The sequence below is a fragment of the Macrotis lagotis genome, chromosome 5, assembly GCF_037893015.1.
Source record: "Macrotis lagotis isolate mMagLag1 chromosome 5, bilby.v1.9.chrom.fasta, whole genome shotgun sequence".
NCBI lineage: Eukaryota > Metazoa > Chordata > Mammalia > Peramelemorphia > Peramelidae > Macrotis > Macrotis lagotis.
The window spans coordinates 68,322,782-68,341,102 of record NC_133662.1 but is presented as its reverse complement, the minus strand read 5'-3'; the positions used below and the strand labels follow the sequence as shown (position 1 = coordinate 68,341,102).

Below are 18,321 nucleotides of genomic sequence, written 5' to 3'. Positions count from 1 at the left end.
TCTTAATTGATGATCTTGACAAGAGCAAACAAGTTCAAATCAATAAACACAGAATGACCTCAACTGATTTCCTTTTCTTTCTTTTTAAATAATGTAGTTATAGGATCACTGAAAAGACCTTAGTATTAATTCCTATGAGAAGTCTTTCCAGGCTATTAATTCCTTCAGAGAATTTTTGATGTCCTTGTTCCTCAGACTGTAGATTAGAGGGTTCGGAGCTGGGGGTACCACTGTATAGAAAATAGACAAAAATATATCCAGAATTGAGTCAGATTGCTATTGAGGTGGCTTTAGGTAAACTGTGAAACCAGTTGTGACAAAAATCATGAGAATGATAAGGTGGGGAAGACAAGTAGAGAAGGCTTTTTACCTACCCCTCTGTGGTTGGAATCTTCAGTACAGTTGAGAATATAGGACCATAAGAGATAGATATAAAAATAAAGCAGATAATATCTACAATAATTCCAATTGCCAAAGTCACATCTAGACCAATATGTAGGGGTGGCTAGGTGGATGAAGCATCGGCCCTGGAGTCAGGAGTACCTGGGTTCAAATCCAGTCTCAGACACTTAATGATTGCCTAGTTGTGTGGCCTTGGGCAGGCCACTTGCCCGATTTGCCTTGCAAAAAACCTAAAAAAAAACAAACCTAGACCAGTATGTATATCAGATCAGGTAATGAAGGGACATTACAGGAGAACTGATGGTTCTCCTTGGAGTTGCAGAAAGGCAACGTGAAAATACTAGCTGAGTACATAACTCCAAACAAACCTCCACTGAGCCAAGAAATAGCTGCCATCTTCATACAAGTGCCTTTGGTCATGATAGCTTCATAGTGAAAGGACTAGCAGATGGTCATATAGTGGTCATAAGCCATCATTGAGAGAAGAAGATCAGACACTGCAAAGAAAACTACTAAAAGTAGCTGTATAACACACCCCATGAAAGAAATGGGAATCACTTTTGCCTCAAGGAATTTTTTTGTTTTTGTTTTTGTTTTTAGTTTTTCCAAGGCAAATGGGGTTAAGTGGCCTGCCCAAGGCCACACAGCTAGGTAATCATTAAATATCTGAGGCTGGATTTGAACTCAGGTACTCCTGACTTCAGGGCCTGTGCTCTATCCACTGTGCCATCTAGCTGCCCCTCAGGGAGTTTGTGGTAGATTTAGGGAGTGTGGCAGAAACAAAGGAAAGGACTAGAAAGGACAAATTCTTCAAGAAGAAGTACATGGGGAATGGAGGTGGTCATTATGAGAGATAAGGGTGAAAATAAACAGGTTCCCCATAAGAGCCCCAGATATATCAGTAAGAAGCACATTGCGTGTGAGACCTGCAAGTTCTATGTATTGGAAAAGCCCATGAGTAGGAATCCTTTCATTAGGGTGAGATGGACCTGTTCTGGGAATCTTCTTGATCATCTGCATAGGAAAAAAAGAAATAGTTATCAAATGATGAGAACATTCTATATCTGTGGTGTCAAGAATTTTGATTTTGGTTTGGGTCTAACCTTGTGCAGACCAAGTGCTTTGCTTTTATCAATTGCAATTTGTGGTTATGAAACTATAAGAGCAAAAATTATCCTTAGATCCAGAAATTATTTTACCTGTTTCCCATGTATGAATTCTTTGGAAATCATTGCATTTTAATCCTTATATTTAAATATACTATTCAGAGGAAAGGTGGTAGGCTATATCACAATCAACCCAAGACTACAAGATAGGTTTAGAATCCTTGAACTAAAAATGTTTTTAGGGTTCATTCATAAATCAAAGTATCTGTGCTTCAAGGAATAGTATCAACTCCTTCCAAATGTTGAAAAATGCAGTATCTAAAGTATATGAATTTTAAGTGTTACAGTTTTATTACAAAAACCCTGTGCAGTGGAGGGTTCATACCATTTTGAAGATAAGATTTCAAATATCAGGAAAGTTATATGACTTTTCATGTTCATAAAAGAATTGTCTGAAATTGGTTGCTTAACCTACACTTCTGATTCCAAGACAGAGTTGAAACCTTCTTCTGGTTCCTATAACTGAGGCAAACTTGAATTTTCTTTTCATGAACAAATGAGTTTTTTACTATTCTTCAAGAATTCTAGTGATATGGATAGATTCTCTCACAAGTTTAAATGGTATTCACAGTCCAGGAAGGGAAACCCAATGAAGACATTGTCACCTTGACAGCCTCTTTACTCCTAAATAATATAATTGTCTTGCAAATGAAGTCAGTCTCTTGGATTGGGCACCAACCTAGATAGGCTCTTTTAAGCCTATCAGTGTAAGTCATCTTGAAATGCAAATCCATTGTCAACTAATTCCCAAATTTTATTTTTTTTTTTGTAGTGAGTCTGTTCTAGTCTCTTTGTAAGATGAATGCACAATAGAATGACTGACCTGGAGCCTTCTTCATCTTCCTTGAGTTAAATTCATCTGTCTTTAGGCAGTGGATGGAATGTGAGACCTCAATTTAAGAAAACCTGAGTCTATATCCAGGCAAACATTTGCTAGTTGTGACATCCTTTATATGTCACTTCTGCTTGCTTCATTTTTCTCATTTGTAAAACAAATATAATTCTACTATCTTTCAATGTTTTTTGAGGGTAAAATGAAATAATACATTTAAATCTCTTAGAATATACTCTCAAGCAAATGCTATGCCATTCTTAACTGATATTGTTATCTATCCTCATAAACTCATAAGTTGACATAGAAAGGCATGCCTAATGGACCCTCTACTATCATTAACGATATCCAGAAAGCATCCTGTACTTTATACACAAGACAAAGGAATAGCTCTTAAATGTTTCATTAAACTAAAACTTTCAAAGTTTTAACAATTGTGTTCTCTATGCAAAACTGTTGTAGATCCGAAAAGTCATGTAGATCAACAATGCCTGATGGTAGGCCTTAATGACTTTCTAGCTTCTTAAGAAGATACGAAAGATTTTCAAATAAATAATAAATATGTTAGAATGAGTTAAATGCCTAAGAGTATGACAAAGACCAGTGAAATATGAATAAGTTAACTTTTGGCAGATGAAGACAATAGACACATATATTCATACACTGATATGTATATATGTATATATGTATGTACATATAAATAAATAATATATATATATTTGTATCATCTATCTATTTATCATCTATGAGTTTTAAACAGTAGATTGGTTTTCTTCAGGCAAGAATATTTAGATTTTTGAGGAGCTATTGCAAATATGTTGCTAGTAAATACACAGAAGCAAAAATAAAAAGGTCAAGTTTGAAAGGAGGGTGCTCATTTTTTTCAACATACAGCCCTTTTAAAATTCTAAGTATCAATTCTAAGAGGTATAACTACAATTGGAATTTTAGTATTTCTACTTACATTTCCAAGGATAGCTCTCCCTAATTATGCTCTTTGTCTTTCCTAGGATCTCTATTCCTTATATTTTTTGGTATTTTCCTTGGAATTCAAACTGTTCTGACTTAGCATTTCTAATTGGGATCCTGTACTTAATTAAATTTCTTTACTGTTTAATCTTTTGATTTGTTTGAATAATTGCAGATCCCATCTATTGAAATTAACTCTTGATTTCTTCAGTATTCAATCCCTTAGTTTCACTGAGGTCCTTCTGATTGGAGTTTATGGAACTCCAAAAATTATTAAATGGACCTGTTACCAATTTCAGTTATCCAGTCTCAGCAAGGCAATCCTTTTCCCTTATCTTAAATCAGATTTTAAAATCACATTCATCATTTTGTCTTTTTCCAACTTATCTAGCTTTATATTTCCCCTACTCTTTTTTTATCAACAACTCATGTAAGTTAGTACTTTCTTAATTCATTCATAAAATAGAGATTATACTTGCTGAGATTCTTCTTTTCTACATTTTTTTCTATAATTTCTTGATAATTCTCCATTCTCTCTTCCTTTGCTCTTTGATTATGATGTGAGATGACAAGTCTCCAGGCAAAGGTGAAACTTTATCCATTCCTTTGATCCTTTCCCATCCTGACTTTATTATCTTCATTGTTTCCTAACCCTCTAATATCTATTGTTTATTTCTTCCCCTGCTACTTATGAAAACATCTAAATTTTCCCATTATCAAAAATGTTTTCCTTAGAACTTATAATTTTCAGGGGGTGGCTAGGTGGCATAGTGGATAAAGCACTGGCCTTGGAGTCAGGAGTACCTGGGTTCAAATCTGGTCTCAGACACTTAATAATTACCTAGCTGTGTGGCCTTGGGCAAGCCACTTAACCCCCATTGCCTTGCAAAAACTAAAAAAAAAAAAAACAAAAAAAAAAACAACTTACAATTTTCAACAAGTTAATTTATCCATGTCTCTCTTTACTTTCCCAACCTGACCAGAATAATGCTGTCTTCACTTTTGGACTTCACTGCCTGAACTTTCATTCTTCTTAACCCTTATAATCTGCTATATGACCACATCAGCCACATAAAACGATCCTTTCGCAAGTCAATATAATTTTTAATTGATAGACCTGAGTACCTTTTTTCTAGCCTTACTCTTTTTAAGATTCTGTGCAGTATTTAAGACTGCTGGTCTCCTCCTCCTTTTATACAATCTTTTTTTCTCTGAAAATTTCTAACCCTACCCTATCAGTCTATGCCTACTTATTTTATGATTCATTCTTAGTTTTTCTTGCTGATTCATTCTCACATTATTCTAAGAATGGATAGTAGTCACAAAAGTTTTGATGTAGGATATCTTTTATGTTCTTCTTGGATCCTCTTTTTTACCTTGTAAGTTCTCATAGATTTATCAACTTTCTCTATGATGATCAGAACTGTACCTATATTCCTTGATCTAGTCTTTCTCTGGTTCATCAATGTTGCATCATTAACTGCTTATTGACATTTCAAATTCACTGTCCTATCAAAATCTCAAAGTTCACCCGTTAAAAGAGAAATTATCTCTATTAACTTTCCTCACTCTCTCCCACTACAATTCTAAAGGAGCCCTCTACTTCTGAAGTTTTTAACTTTTATTAAGGGGGCACTCACTCTTTCTATTACCCAGATTCAGAACTTTCCTGGTATTCTCAATAACCTCCTTCTCAGCTACCTGGATATCAAATAATTTTCTTATCTTGTGTTTTCTATCAAATATCACCTTGTCTATATCCCTTTCATCTACTTAGCTACCACTCTAGTTTAGTCTCTGATAGCCAATCACTAGATTCTCTCAATAACTTCCTTTAAAATTTTTTTTTATTTATTTAAGGCAATGGGGTTAAGTGACTTGTGCAAGGTCACACAGGCAGGTAATTATTAAGTGTCTGATGCTGGATTTGAACTCAAGTACTCCTGACTCCAGGTCTTGTGCTCTATCTACTGCTCCACCTAGCTGCCCCTCTCAATAACATCTTTTTAAAGAATCTGTTCAAAACTTTATTTTTTTCCAGTAATTTAACATTTTATTTGTTTTCCAACTATATACAATTGTAGTATCTACCTATTATTTTTCATAAGGTTTTGAATTTTACAATTCCCCCACCCATAGGAGGCAGTCTGATAGTCTTTACATTGTTTCCATGCTATACATTGATCAAAATTGAATGTGCTATAAGAGTAAACATATTCCCCCCCCCCCCAAGAAGATGAGAAACTGCAAGAATAGATAGAGAGAAAAAAATGTATTTCACTCTGTGCTCAGATTCTAATGGCTCTGTCTCTGGGGTGAGTTGCTGCTTCTTTATCATAAGTCCACCAGAGAAGTTGCTTCAATATTTTTTCCACAGTTGCTATTACTAACTATACCTCCACTCTTATTTTCCCCACTCTCATTTATTCCATTCTCTTCTCCTTTCATCCTGGCCCTGTCCAAAAGTGTGTCGTATCTGAGTTCCCTCTCCCTCGATCTTGCCTCTCTTCTATCACCTATTCTGCCATTCCCTCCCCCCATTCCCCCTTATCCCATCCCTTTCTTCTCATTTTTCTCTAGGGCAAGATAGATTTCCTCACTCTATTAAATGTATATGTTATTTCCTCTCTGAGTCATTTCTGATGAGAATGATGACTCACTCATTCCCTCTTGTCTTCCCCCTTTCCACTCCATTGAAAAAGTTTTTTCTTGACTCTTATGTGAAATTTCTTAGCTTCTTCTTCATCTCCTTTCCCATCCTCCAATTATTTTCCTTTATCATCCATTGTCTCCATCTTTTTACTATATTATACCATTATATTCCACTCCTTCCTATAGCTTGGCTATACATATATATATATATATATATATATATATATATATATATATATATACTCCTTCTAACAGCTCTTATAAATAAGAAAGTTCATATGAGTTGTTAATATCTTCTTCCCATGAAGGAATATAAAAAGTTCAATATCATTAAGTTCCTCAGAGTTAGTCCTTCTCTTCTACCCCCTCTATGGTTCACTAGAGTCCTGTACTTGGAGATGAAATTTTCTGTTCAACTTTGGTTGTTTCAATAGGAAAATTTGAAAGTCCCCTCTTTCATTGAAAGTCCTTCTTTTCTTCTGAAAGAAGATGTTCAGTTTTGCTGGGTGGTTGATTCTTGGTTTCAAATCAAGATCTTTTGCCTTCTGGTATATCAAATTCCAATCCCTACGAGCCCTTAATCTAGATGCTGCTAGATCTTGTGTAATCCTGACTATGGAGCCTTGGTAGTTGAATTGTTTGTTTCTGGCAGGTTTTAGATTTTCTCTTTGATTTGGGAGTTTTGGAATTTGACTATAATATTCCTGGAAATTTTTCTTTTGGAATCTCTTTCAGGAAGTGATTGGTGAATTCCCTCAATTTCTATTTTACCCTCTGCTTCTAGGATCTCAGGGCAATTTTGCTTTATTATTATTTCTTGAAAAATAAAGTCTAGGTTCTTTCCCTGATCATGGCTTTCAGATAGCCCAATAATTTTTAAATTATTTCATCTAAATCTCTTTTTGAGGTCAGTTATTTTTCCAATGAGTTATTTCCCATTTTCTTCTAATTTTTGGCTTTTTGGGGAAGAGTTTAATTCTTCCTGATTTCTTGCAAAGTCATCAGCTTCCTTTATTTCCATTTTGCATTTGAAGGACTTTTTTTCAGAGAGATTTTTTTATTTCCTTTTCCAGTTGGCCAATTTTGCTTTTTAAGGCATTCTTCTCCTCATTTGCCATTTGTTTTTCTCTTTTCATTAGAACTAAACTGGTTTTTAATAATATTTTCTTCAGTACTTTTTGTATTACTTTCATGATTTTTCTGCATCTCTCTCATTTCTCCTCCCAATTTTTCCTCCACCTCCCTTAACTGCTTTTCAAAGTCATTCTGAGCTCATCCATAGTCTGAGCCCATTTTTTAATTTCTCTTGGAGCTTTTGGACATGTAAGCTTTGATTTTGTCATCATCTGAGTATGTGGTTTGATCTTCCATGGGGCTAAAGTAATTCTCTATGGTCAGATTCTTCTTTTTCTGTTGTTTACTCATTTCATCAGCCCAAGACAGCATTTAAAGGCTTTCAGTTTTTTTTTTTTTGGGGGGGGACACCCCACTGGGACCTTTATTCCTCCAAGGTCATATGCTCTGTTGCCTATGCTTTGATATGTAGATGACCACCTCACTTCCCCCTGCCCTGGAGCTGTAAGGAGGAGGAGTCCTGCTTGGCTACTTAGTATGGAAACCAAAACTGCAACCTGGATCTGAGTGTAGGCAAACAGCAGAGTCCTAACCCAAGGGAGAGTAGAGAAATTTCTGCAGTCTTCTATGACCTCCTTACCATTTCTGGGGGTGCAGGCTGCTTTCTCTAGATAGTTGCTGCAGATGCTGTGGCCAGTGCTCCTCGCTCCACACTCATTCTGGTGTAGCAGAGTTCTCTCCCCACCTCTTCAAGCTGTTGCAGGTGATCTCTGGGATGGGCTGGGCTGGGCTGCACTGTAGCCACAGCTTTTTTCCAACCCTTGTTCCTGGTGGAACACACCTTTCCCATGGAATTTCTAAGTTATCTTGGACTGGGGAAATGTATCACTCAGTCTTTCCGTGGATTCTGCCCCCTCTAAAGTTTGGCTAGAGCCATAATTTGTTGGCTTTTGGAGTTCTGGGAGGAAGGAGTTCCCGGGAAATGCTACATTTAAGCCACCATCTTGGCTCCACCCCTCCTCAATAGCTTCTCAATTGCTTTCCCAATCCCCCAGGTCTGTCCCCACCAAAATCCATTCTTCATACAGTTGGCAAACTGTGTTTCTTTCCTAAAGCAAAGTGTAAGCATACCACTACTCTGCTCACTGAACTTCGGTGTCTCTCCAATATTTTGAGGATATAGGCTGCTTTGTTTGGCAATCTGTGGTGAATCAAGTCTCAATTTTTCTCCTTACCCACATTGCCCACCAGTCTTCTGTAGACCCCCATAGTCTAATCTCAAATGCCTTCTTGCTGTTCCTCTTACATGGCATATTATTTCCTGTCTCAGTGACTTTGTACTGCTGTTTCCAATGCCCAACATGCATTTCCTTCTCTCTTCAGTGTCTTAAAATTCCCAATTTTTCAAGTCCCATCTAAAGTCTCGCATTCTGAACTTACCACCAGTTTATTAGTTAGAACTCTGGGGGCTGTGTAAGGCCTTGACCTAAGACTCATTATGGAAAAGAAAAACAAATATTCCAGGATCCATTAGCTTACATTTAAAATTCATATTTTCATTCCTCTCAAAACCTCCAAAATTCATATTCTATGGAGAATAATGAGTTAATTGCCCTGCTTAGCCAAAACAAAATGATTCCAGCAAAAAAAATTATAACCTTGTAAGCTTTTCCCCAAATTAACCATCTCCTTGCCCTTTCTTCTGAAATCCTTTTGTAACTATTTGATAATCATTTATATATATATATGTCCTGCTTCCTAATATAGTCTACAACATCTTTGAAGGCAAATATTGTTTTGGTTTTTGTCTTTATTTAGAGCGATATGAGGTCTAATTTAAGAGCTTGATAAATGGTTGTTGGTTTTCTGGAGCCAGCCATTCCTTGATTTTTCAGTCAGAGGCTGTAAAAATAATAGTGCCCCATTGTGCAACTTTAAACTTCCTGGCAGACAGAGCATTGGCCCTTGAGCCAGGAACATCTGGGTCCAAATTTGGCCTCAGACACCCAATGATGACTCTGATATGTGGGCCCAGGCAGGACACCCAGCCCCATTTGCCCTGCACCCCCCCAAAAAGAATAATAATAATAAATGTTCTTGCGTCTTTGTTCCAACACCAACAATTCTGTCACGGTGTCACGGGTGTATCACATTCTTTATGATAAGTCCATGGCAAAAGTTACTTCCATATTTTTCCACTGTTGCCATTGCTGATCGCAACTTCCTCCTTTTGTATATCTCCACTACCATGTACTATATTTTCTCTCTCCTTTCAATCTGACTCTGCTGTAGGGTAACTGAGTGGTGCAGCAGACAGATCCCTGGTCCTGGGGCTGAGACGCCCAGGAACCCCCATACCACCCCTTAGGCCCAGCATCCACCTGGCCCTATGGTCTCGGACAGGCCATCCAATACCAGCTCCTTGCAAGAAGCAAAAAAAGAAAATGTGTTATATCTGACCACTCTTCCCCCATGGTCCATCCTCTCCTCCATCACTCACATCCCCCCCTTCCCCCTGTCTGCCCCTCTCCTTCTTACTCCAGATGCCTATACCCCATTGAGTATATATGCTGTTTTCTCTCCTAGCCACCTCTAATGACAGCAAAGATTGCCTCATTTCCCCTTGTGTTCCCCCCTTCTATATCATTGCAATAGCTCATTGTAATAAAGAAAAATCTTACATGAAACATCTTGGCCTATTCCCCTTCTCCTTTTTCTTTCTCCCATTACATTTCCCTTTTTCTATTGACTCCATTTTTACACCATATTTTATCTTCAAACTCAGCTTTCTCCTGTGCTTCAACTATAAAAGCTCCTTCTACCTGCTCTATTAACTGAGTAGGTTCATATGAGTATTATCAGTGTCATTTTTCTATGCAAGAATACATGCAATTCATCATCATTAAGTCCCTCATATTTCCCCCCTCTCCTCCAATCTCTATGCTTCACCTAAGTCCTGCATCCAAAGATCAAACCTTCTGTTCAGCTCTGGCCATTCCAACAGGAACATTTGAAATTCCCCTGGTTCATTGAAAGTCCATCTTTTTCCCTGGAAGAGGTCATTCATTTTTGCTGGGTACTTGATTCTTGGTTGCATTCCAAGCTCTTTTGCCTTCTGGTATATTAGATTCCAATCCCTTCAAGCTTTAAATGTAGTTGCTGCTAAGTCCTGTGTGATCCTGACTGCAGCTCCATGTTATCTAAACAAAAAGGGGGAATTGCTCTGGACCCAGCTCTGGACCTTGGCCACCTATGGGTTAGGAGACGCCTGGGGGTGTGAACCCGCCCACATGGGTGCTGGGAACCCCCCAGTAACAGGAGTGGCTCCGCCCATGAGGGAGGAACAGGGGAGGAGCTCGGGGGAGGAACAGAAGACTAGATAAGGGAGGGGACTGGGGAAGAGGAGAGGCTTTTTTCCCTGCTATGTAAGGAATAAAGACCTGCTTGTTAGACTGCAACTGGGTGTTCTGTCCAGTTATTGCCCTCCTTCCCCAAAGGAGGGTCCGTGTGTCCGAAGACCGGGGAAAGGTATGTATCCAGGCGAAGGCTCGGGATGGGTCCCAGAGCAGCTGACGCCCCGAACAGGGACCAAGGGAATTTCTGCCTGGCCTCCCTTAACAGGGAGAAGAGCTGGACAGCCTCAGATTAACTTGAGATTAATCTGGTCCGAAGTTATGGGGCAGGGAATGGGTTTTCCCCTGATTAGACCCGAAGAAAAGGCAGTTCTAGCTTGTCAGTTATATAAATTAGGTAAGCGGCATCAATTTAAGCCACATATTAAGCAGTGCCATGAATTTGTAGATAAGGTGTGGGGGTTCTCCCCTTGGTTAGAACATTCAGGGATTACCAAAGAGAACTGGGAGACAGTTGGGCAACAGTTGGCTTCTTTTGATGAGTCATGCCCTGGAATCCTAACTGACCAGGACTTCTTTTATTCTCTCATAAATACAATGTTACAGGGGGGTCCTCATCCCTGTGGACAAGAAACAATTGGCACACAAGTGGGAGAATCAGTAGGAGAATCTTCTGAGGAGGGGGGGTTGTAATAATCCTCCTCCGATTTATCCTTGGGCAGAACTTAGAGAAACTTATAAGAAACATAATAAATATGGAGTTGGGGAAGAAGAAGGAGGAAGTAGCTATTTGGAGGACAGAGCAAGAGCTAGGAAGAATAGGGAGGAAGTTAGAATCAGGGTTGTGGCACAGCAGAAATTAAGACCCAGGACTGTGGCGCAGCAAACATTGAGAAAGGAGGAAATGTTTAGGCCACTAATGTCATCTACCACCCCTATTTTGGGGGTGGGAGGCCACCAAGGGGCTAGAAAAGCAGAGCGTCATTTAAGATGGAGTTATGAAGGACAAAGTGGTTTTATTCGTCCCTTAAAGATTACGGGACTAGGCTCTGCCCTGTGGGGTAGAGATTTGTTACATCAGTTACAATTGTATCTTACCACCCCTGAACATTTGGCAACAAACTCCTAGGGGCTACTGTTATGGTGAGCTGCCCAAAGATTACTTGGAGGAGTGATAACCCTGTGTGGGTGGAACAGTGGCCCCTTTCTACGGAGAAGCTCACCGCATTAAAAGATAGTAGTTTGAAACATTAGGTTAGGAAAAATTTTCTTGTTCTGAGGTAAGCCAGCATAGAAATTATTAGCATATACAGGATTTTAAAATATTTTTAACAACTTTTTTTCCTGTTAATTGATGAACTTGCCTAATTCATCATGAAAATTCTTCAATCATCCTGTATCAATAAGTACTTTATTATGTTTTTTGGTTATTTGCTATTTTACTGTCACTGATACAGCATGTCCAAAGCATCTAGAAAACAGCATTATATAAGAAAACAAAGTTATCCAATTCCTTGGTTTTTTCCCCCAGAGGATAGGAAAAGATCAGAATGCAAATTTAGACTAGAATAGAACCAGACCAGTGCTCCACCATTTGCCCTGTTTGTTCAACCCTTGGTAGGACTCTGATTTTATGAATCCTTTTCAGATTTGCCTTGGCATAAAATAATAATACTGTCACATAGCAATCACGTTTATAGAATTACTGTACCTCTAGGGCTTGTGAAGGCTAGACTTATTTTGGCAAAATCACCCAGAAAATGTTATTTCCAAAACAGGTTTTGGACCTTTCAAAAACAAGAGCTTTATCTGGGTGCTATCAAATCCAACTTAGAAGTCATTCTAACTAGCTGAATTCTCTTTTTATAAATATTTTCTACCTTCCTAAACTAATCTCTCACTATTTGAGCAGTTTTTTTTCATATATTTGCTAAGTCAACCTTTCATATTTTTGTATCTGCAATATATAATCAAAGAGTGCTACTTTATTCTTAAATTAAAGTGGTTCTGTTGCTACTGTCCTATGGAAGGGGAAGTGTGTCTACTGTGGTAGCAAGCATTCACCCTCATTTTTTGGGGGGGCTGAGTCATAGTTTTTACAGTCTAGCTGTTGCACTTTATGCTTTAAATTTTATAGCTGTCTTTTGATATAAAGGTCACAAATGTTTTTTTTTTCCTATATCTCAGTGAATATATGTGTACCTCTATGGTTCCATCACAACTTCCATAATATCTGTAGAGAAAATGAGTTCCATGAATTATGGCACTATACCTGTGATGATCCAGTCAGGGGAATCATTGAGATTTCTTTCAAGAACTGTGAAACTAATACATCTAACTATTTTAGCCCTTATCAATACCTTGGTCACACCCTTAGTGAAGAGAGGGCATCTAGAATACCCCCAAAGGTGAATTTAGAGAAATGTAGTACCCTTAATGATTTCCAGAAACTTAATGGTTCCATACAATGGATACGTTCTACAGTTCCTATTCCTGATGATTTGATGTATCCTCTTTATGATATCCTAAAAGGAGATTCCACATTGACCTCACCCCGGTATTGGACCCCACAAGCCAAAGAGGCCATGACACAGATTTTGTCCAGGTGTCATGAGTCTATAGTTCAATTCGATCCTGAGCAACCTATATTTGCTACCATTTTAAATCAAAGGTCACATATTGGTTGTCTCTATCAAAAGCAAGGTGTCCTAGAATGGCAATATTTTCCAGAGAAGTAAAAGAAGCATCCCTTGTAAATTTGCGATGCTGGCCAATTTATTCCTAGCTATGTCTGATCGTTGTCTTTGTATGTTTGGAAAATATCCTGTTTTAAATATTTGTGCTTCTGAAGGTGCTTTTTGTTATTTTACTGACTCTATCCCTGAATGGGCTGATAGCACATCTTTTAACCTGTTTTTCCACTTGTGGAGTTCCTACAGCCATAAAAACAGATAATGGCCCTGCATATTCTTCCAAGGCATTTGCAAACTTTTGTCAAGAATTTTCCATTTTACACAAAACTGGAATTCCATATAATCCCACTGGCCAGGCCATAGTTGAACGTGCTAACCGCACCCTTAAAACCCTCCTCATTAAACAAAAAGGGGGAGTCAGTGGTCGTGGCCGCCTTATATATTAGCACAGGCCGTATACACCATGAATTTTCTTCAATTGAGAGATGATGGTACCTCCCCAGCTTTGCGTTTTTTCGCAGGAACTTCATGAACACTCCACACACACGCAACTAGCCATCCCTCTCCCTGCCCAATAGGCAACCGAGTACTGTGGAAATGCCCAGATGGCCAATGGCATGGCCCAGGCTCGGTAATTATAAACGGACAAGGGTATCTTTGTATTCAACCAGATCCAAATCCGGATGGCAAAGAAAAGGAGAAACCAGTTTGGGCTCCAACCAAGTGGGTCAGAGACCTCGGAGCAAAAGCGTGAGGTGATTGATCTTGCTTTCAATATCATAAATTTTTCTTTCTCACTTTATGAGGAATTCCAAATTCAGGATCTTTACCAATGACAAGGATATTTGGCATCTGTATTGCAGAACTTCTTGACCCAGCAATCATCCATGTGGACCACCCAAAAATCATATAAATTGGGCACTTCAAAAGGAAATAGATGCTTTGGCCCCTGTAGTAGTTTACATTGGGAATGAGCTTGCTTACCATGAATTGATAACCCAAATTCCTTGTCACTATAGATATAAACCATTGTGTGTCACTCCATTACAGGTAAATCTTACCAACTCTTCTTTTGTTGGTTCTTGGCTTCAGATACGGGCTGCATTACAGGGTGCACTACTATCTCATAATGCTTCATCAGACATTCATCAGTTAGCCTTATTGCTTCAAGAACTGAGAAATATTTTGACTGATTTTTCAAATCATCAAACTGCTGCCTTTAATATTGCTAATTATCTCAAGCATTTACAATTTTTACAGTGGTTATTCAGCTGGATAGGTCCTGTTGCCATATTATTTCTCCTTTGTATTTTTGGCCCCTGCTTGATACGGTTTTTAATATCCCTAATGAAGACTGCCTTGATCAACATCAAGGCAGATACCATGTCTCTTATTCATCGCACTCCTCGTTCAGCATCAATATAAATATTTATTATCCACCGTTTTGCATCTCATCTTTCCTGGTGAAAGCGACTGCAGGCAGCGCTTTCTCTAAGGATTGAGGCCTTCTGCCAGAACTGTCCTATATTACTGCAAAATAGGAAGAAGAATGCACATCACCAGTGCTTGTACTTATAACTACATTTTTTGTGTGCTAGAATGGTTAATATTATATTTTATAGAGTTATTTAAGAATGCATTCAAATTTTTATATTAATTGGTTATTTAAAAATTCTTAATAAATTTATATAAGAGGTTCCTCAAGACATTCTAATTGATTCTAAAAGTTATTTTTTCTTGACCGGTCTTAATTGGTTCATTAAAAAAATTCAATGAGACATTTTCACATCTCTCTACTGGCCTGGAGGGATAGGAAAATGTTCCTATATTCTGGGATTGATGCCGGCCAGGGCATCAATCACGGCTTGGTTAAAATGATTGTTTTCTGTGAGTTCGTACATATGTCTGTGTATGTGTGCTTAATTCAGATCTGAAATAATTTTATTATTATAGGATATTAAGACTATGATTATTTCTATCCTGCCTCTTTTGCTACATATGCTTGCTGCAAAAATACGCTATCAAAGGCTGACCCTCGTGCTCTTCTCCAGAATCCCAGAGAACGACCAAAAATGGACACTACCCCTGTCTAAACAAAAAGGGGGAATTTCTCTGGACCCAGCTCTGGACCTTGGCCACCTATGGGTTAGGAGACGCCTGGGGGTGTGAACCCGCCCACATGGGTGCTGGGAACCCCCCAGTAACAGGAGTGGCTCCGCCCATGAGGGAGGAACAGGGGAGGAGCTGGGGGAGGAACAGAAGACTAGATAAGGGAGGGGACTGGGGAAGAGGAGAGGCTTTTTTCCCTGCTATGTAAGGAATAAAGACCTGCTTGTTAGACTGCAACTGGGTGTTCTGTCCAGTTATTGCCCTCCTTCCCCAAAGGAGGGTCCGTGTGTCCGAAGACCGACGGGTCCGTGACATGCGAAGACCGGGGAAAGGTATGTATCCAGGCGAAGGCTCGGGATAGGTCCCAGAGCAGTGTCCTTCTAGCTGCTTGTAATATTTTCTCTTTGACTTGGGAGTTATGGAACTTGGCTATAGTATTCCTATGAGTTGGTTTTTTGGGATCTCTTTCTCGGGGGGATCAGTGGATTCTCTCCATTTCTATTTTGCCCTCTGCTTCTAGGATATCAAGGCAATTTTCCTGTAGTAATTATTTGAAAATGTTGTCAAGGCTCTTTTCCTGATCATGAATTTCAGGTATTCCAATAATTTTTAAATTAACTTTCCTAAATCTGTTTTCCATATCAGTTGTTTATTCAATGAGATGTTTCACATTTTCTTCTAATTTTTCATCCTCTTGGTTTTGAAGTAATGAGTCCTGATTTTTCATAAATTCTTCAGTCCCCTTGAGTTCTATTGTTTGTCTGAAGGATTTGTTTTCTTCAGAGAGTTTTGTTATCTCTTTTTCCATCTGGCCAATTTTGCTTTTTAAAGTATCTTCTCATCCATAACTTTTTGAAATGTTTTACCCATTTAACCTAAGCTGGGTTTTAGCATGCTATTTTCTTCAGCATATTTTTGGATTTCCTTGACTAGGCTGCTGACTTCATTTTCATGTTTTTCCTGCATCTCTTTCATTTCTTTTCCCAGTTTTTCTTCTAACTCCCTCATTTGATTTTCAAAGTCTTTTTTGAGCTCTGTCATAGCCTGAGCCCAATTTCTGTTTTTCTTTTAGTCTTTAGATGCAGGAGCTTGTGTTTCCTCATCTTCAGACTGAGTATATTGATCCTTCTTGGGATCATAGATAATATATTTCTCAATGGTGTTCCTCTTTTTTTTCCTCTGCTTGCTCATTTTCCCAGCCTAGGCCTGTTTTGGGGGTGCTTCCTGAGCTTTTAGGAAACTCCCACAAGGGTCTCAGTGTGTGAGGCTCTATCCTCCCTCCTGGTCTGTGAATGACCATATGTGCCCCTCTCTGCTATGGGGCTGAAGTGTAGGGGGGCCCCTGCTGTTATATGGGGGCCTAGACTACGATCATGATCTGAATGTGGTCAGAACCCCAGTGACCTGTTTCAGGGGTGGAGGACAAAACTCTGTAGTCTCTCTCTTTAGTCCCCTCCCTTGGTTCAATGGGCTCATGCCCTGGGGGCTCCTGCTTACCAGCTCCCCCTGCTTCTGTTCCTGGATCTGGGCTGTGCTGGCCAAGCTGCTCTCTGTGTGCCCTGAGGGCTGGGCTTCATGTTCTCACTCTGTCACATGCTTGCTCTGGCAGAGGTACCCCCGCTGTTCCCCCAATTTGTGCCAGGTGCTCCCCAAGGTGTAGCTCAAGAAACTCCCCCACTGCTGGGAGCTGTGGCTCCCAGCTCCCTGAGGCTGCCTCCAGGAGGCTGAAATTCTTTCGCTTTGGTGGGCCACCTGTCTGGAGGGCTGCCCCTCCAACCCAACCCCGGGGAGCAGAGCCTTTCTGCTCTTTTCCAGGTTACATTGAGTAGGCGAACTGCCTCACTGGGTCCCTCTGTGGGTTCTGTCTTTCGAAAATTTAGTTAAAGTCCTTAGTTTCGAAGATTTATGAGAGAGAGCCCGCTCTTGTCGCCATCTTGGCTCTGCCCCTCAAATAAAATTTTAACAATGAGATTGCAGCTAGTTATTGCTAGTAATAATACACCATGATCATATAGAATTTGTACCAAGTAAGGAGGGATGGTTCAATATTAGGAAAACACTCAACATAATTGAACATATCAACAGCAAAACTAATATAAATCATATGATTATTTCAATTGATTTTGAAAATGCCTTTGATAAAAAAGCAATATTATCCTATTAAAAGCACTAGAAAGTTTAAGAATAAAAGGAGTTTTCCTTAATATAATAAGTAGTATCTATCTAAAAAAAATCAGAAAATTATTATATATAATGGGGGATAAACTTGGAGAATTTTCTTTTTTTTTTTAAGGTTTTTTTTTTTTTTGGTAAGGCAAATGGGGTTAAGTGGCTTTCACAAAGCCACACAGCTAGGTAATTATTAAGTGTCTGAGGCTGGATTTGAACTCAGTTATTCCTGACTCCAGGGCCGGTGCTCTATCCACTGCACCACCTAGCCACCCCAACTTGGAGAAATTTCAATAAGATCAAGGAATGCCCATTATCATCATTACTATTCGATATTGTATTATAAATGTTAGCTTTAGCAATAATAGAAGAAAAAGAAATTGACAGAAACAGAATTGGCAATGAGGAAGGAAAACTTTCACTCTTTGCAGATTATATGATGGTATACATAGAGAATCCAAGAAAATCATCTAAAAAATTCCTTGAAGCAATAACAAATACAGCAAAGGAACAGGATATAAAATCAACATACATAAATCGTTAGGATTTCTATAAGTGAACAATGAAGCCCAAGAACAAGAGCTAGAAAGAGAAATTCCATTTAAAGTAATTATAGACAACATGAAAAACTTGGTAATCTACCTCACAAGACAAATTTAGAAGTTGTATGGACACAATTATAAGGCACCCAAATAATATTCTCACCCAAATAAAGTGAGATCTAAATAATTCAAAAAATGTCAAATGCTCATGGTTAGGATGAGGTAATATAATAAAAATGGCAATTCTACACAAATTAAATTACTTAATGCCATATTAGTCAAAGGTCAATAGCAAAACAATTGATGAGAAAAATGTAAAGGAAGGTGGCCTAGCTCTGCCAGATCTAAAATTACACTATA

At 38.7% G+C, this 18,321-nt stretch overlaps 1 long non-coding RNA gene and 1 pseudogene across 1 annotated transcript in view; one reads left to right on the top strand and one right to left on the bottom strand.

Annotated features, from left to right (window-relative positions):
- Positions 1–18,321, top strand: part of LOC141489748 (uncharacterized) — a 164,545-nt gene that overhangs the window by 24,597 nt on the left and 121,627 nt on the right. The window lies entirely within an intron of this gene.
- LOC141487789 (olfactory receptor 14A16-like) lies at positions 133–13,671 on the bottom strand (annotated as a pseudogene).